This window comes from Morone saxatilis, unplaced genomic scaffold, assembly GCF_004916995.1.
Source record: "Morone saxatilis isolate NCDOM2014 unplaced genomic scaffold, NCSU_SB_2.0 Contig12, whole genome shotgun sequence".
Taxonomy (NCBI): domain Eukaryota; kingdom Metazoa; phylum Chordata; class Actinopteri; family Moronidae; genus Morone; species Morone saxatilis.
Window position 1 is genome coordinate 13,393,925 of NW_023339674.1, and position 3,330 is coordinate 13,397,254.

General features: G+C 41.8%; 1 protein-coding gene across 1 annotated transcript in view; it reads right to left on the reverse strand.

Moving 5' to 3' along the window:
• The window catches only part of LOC118321533 (palmdelphin-like), a gene marked incomplete in the record, with an annotated part of 31,524 nt that overhangs the window by 19,086 nt on the left and 9,108 nt on the right, over window positions 1-3,330 (reverse strand).

Below are 3,330 nucleotides of genomic sequence, written 5' to 3' on the forward strand. Positions count from 1 at the left end.
TGCGGAAACCGTAATAGTTATGAATATGAAATTCACTGGACATGTGTAGACTGGTGCCTGTAGCTCACATACCAAAAATCGTGTTTGTAGCACCCCCTACAGGATTAAAAAAAAAACAGCCCCGGCGCCACGTTTCACCGATATGTATGAAACTTGGTAGGCACGTGTAACGTGCCGAGACGTACAAAAAAGCCTCTTGGACCCATACCCCAAACCCCACAGGAAGTCGGCCATTTTCATTTTAATTTTCAAATTCACCCCTGAGTTGCGTGGAGTGTGAGGTCCCGCCCAATGCTGCTTGCGGCTTTAATTCAAATTACTATCTGTCAACTTCAAGATCAATTTATTAACAAACGGTTAATTGCAATTTTTTTTTTTATAAATCCTGTTCTACAGCTCGCCACTGGTCCCTCTGTTCAGACAGTAGGAAGGAATGCCCTCAGTGCTCTGCTGTCTGGTGCTTCCTTCCACTTTGTTAAACCTCTGCTGGCAACTGAGGTGAGGCGTATCATGCCTACTGCTGCTGGTCTTCCAATGGAACTCAGTCTGTATACTGCTGCAGTGGCTGCCGCAGCTGTTCAAGGTAGGCAGCGACTAGAAAACATCCACAGATTTGCTTGTTACAGTTCCACTTATCCCTCTAATGTTGTTTACATGATCAAAAAAGGTGCTGAATCACTCATGATGTACTTAAAAACATTTATTTGTAAATCCTGATATATACCTTAAATATATCTTCTGAAGTCTAATATTAACATCTATACTAAATACATTCTTTGCAAATGTCTATCACTGTCATATTGCTTTTCCAAAGAAAAAGGAAAATAGTGTGCTTGACTTCAATATAATCTAATAGTGGAACCAAGTATTATACTAAATGATCCATGGATTTATTTGTTCTCTTAGTCAGGGCCACCACAACACCAGCTCTTCCAGAAAACTTCCATTTTGCTCAGCTTCTGAAGACAGACATTCAGCTTGAGACTGAGATAAGACCAAGGTAGGAACAACATCTGACAATAAAATAAAAGATGAGGGGGAAATGTATCATATCATTAAATGTAACATACAAATGCCCTCTCCCTCTAGCATTGCTGTGAACACATTTGCTGCGATGGGAGTAAACACCGCCATACTCCAGGCTGCCCTGCTATCAAGAGCTAAAATCAACTCCATTATGCCCGCCAAAATCACAGCAAGACTTAACATCAATGAGGGCCACTTTAAGATTGAAGCTCTGCCTGTTTCTGTACCTGAACATGTTGCAGCTGTGCAGTAAGGCTGACATTTTAAAAAGATGAAACTTCTGTCACTTGACATATTTATCTTTGGAGCCTGCTTGAAGTTATTTTTCTCTCAACAGTCTTGAGACTTTTGCTGTGGCAAGAAATATTGAGGATCTTGCTGCTGCAAGAATCACTCCTATCATCCCTGCCAAAATCTTGCAGACCATCTCAAGGGAAATTCTCACATCTAAGAGTTCTTCATCGGTTGCTGATAGTTGGGTGAGCTTTAAACATTGTCTTTTGAGATTACTACCACAGTATCTACATTTACAATATAATTAAGATATCTTTCTTTTCACAGTCACAATCCTCAGAGATCATTCATGAAGATGTGGCAGTCAAGCCCATTATAAAATCCAAAGCAGCTCAGTTTGAGAAGAAGTACTGTGCTAAAGCTGTTGCCGTTGGACTCAAGGGCTGTTTCAAGATCACCTCTGAAAATGCTGCTTTCATCAGTGACATTGCCCTGTACAAACTGGCTGGAAGACACTCTGTTGCTCTTTCTCTCAAACCAAGTAAGTACTAGGAACCCAATACATTTTGTAGAAGAAGTGTGCACAAAGCAATTATTAATGACATTATTTAATGACATTTTCAGTTGAAGGGGAAGCCATTGAAAGTCTGGAGATAGAGGTTCAAGTTGGACCAAAGGCTGCAGAGAAGCTCATTAAACAGATCAATCTGAGCGAAGAAGAAATCATTGAGGGAAGACCAATCTTGACGAAGCTTAAGAAAATCCTTGCTCCTGGTCTGAAGAATAGCACCTCATCCTCCTCATCTAGCTCCAGTAGCTCTCGCTCAAGCCTGAGCTCCAGGTCTTCTCACAGCAGTAGCAGCAGACTCAGCTCCTCCAGGTCTGTGAGCAGATCCAGCTCCGCATCTAGCCTTGCATCGCTCTTCGGTGCTAGCTCAAGTTCCTCTCGCTCCAGCTCCTCTCGCCCTCCAGCCTACTCTCGCTCCAGAGCTCAACTTTCAAAAGGTAAACCACCCTTAAAGGATTTTCAGTCCAGCCAACTCACGTTTGGGAAAAGTATTAAAGCAGTATACGCATATTTAGATTTTGGCGTCTTAGGCTCCGACCCTTATCGACTCCCCACAGAATATGTATTACATAAAGAGCGAGTGATGCGCACAATACCGTTAACCCCAGTCGGAGCCTACAGGTGATGCTGGGGTGGGTGTGGGGCATTATTGCAGCAGCAAATCAGCTTACAAGAGCAGCATAGCAGCAATACGGAGTGGCAGGCAAGAGCCGAATTGGACAGAGCAAGGAGGGAACGCTGGAACACAAACTGCTGCAGTTTTAAATAGACCACCAGATATAATGGAAGCCGCTGGTTAGTGATGAGATAAGGCATATGTTACATCAGCGCAGCTCAAGGTTGACCTGCCTAACCAATCCATATGAATGGGAAGAATGTTATATATTAGTGTCTACATATCACCAGCTAAAGCGTGACACTCTTGAACTAAATATCTTTCTGATCTAAATAGCAAGTAGTTTATCCGCCACAAAGTTCCCAGAAGAAACCAAAGAAGGAAGTACGTTTAGGTGGTGCTTCACATATGAAATGATATTGTACAGTTAATTGAACATGTTAAAACAATTGTGAAATTGCAAAGCCTTTTTCATGTTATACTGTATTGTAGTTTCCTCTCATTTCAAACAAGTAACTCAGACAGACACTTTCAAGGAAGAACAAAAGAAGCAAAGTAACAACAATGAACACAACAAAATCAGGTACATGTTAAAAAAATTAAACAACCTTAAAATCTTATTGTTGTGTACCAGATGCATTAACATGCGAATTTCTGTTCCCACCAGAACAAAATTTCTTTGGCAACAGACAAGAAGTAACAATCATCCGATCCGTGCTATGAGAGCTGACAAGAATGTTGTTGGATACCAACTTGGCAAGTCTACTTGGACAGAGACCCTACCACACAGACTTCAGATTAATTCTGGCGCTTGGCTGCCTAAAAACAACTTGGAAGCTTTGTGCTGATGAGCTCTGCTTAGCCAAGCCACAAAGTCACAGTAGAC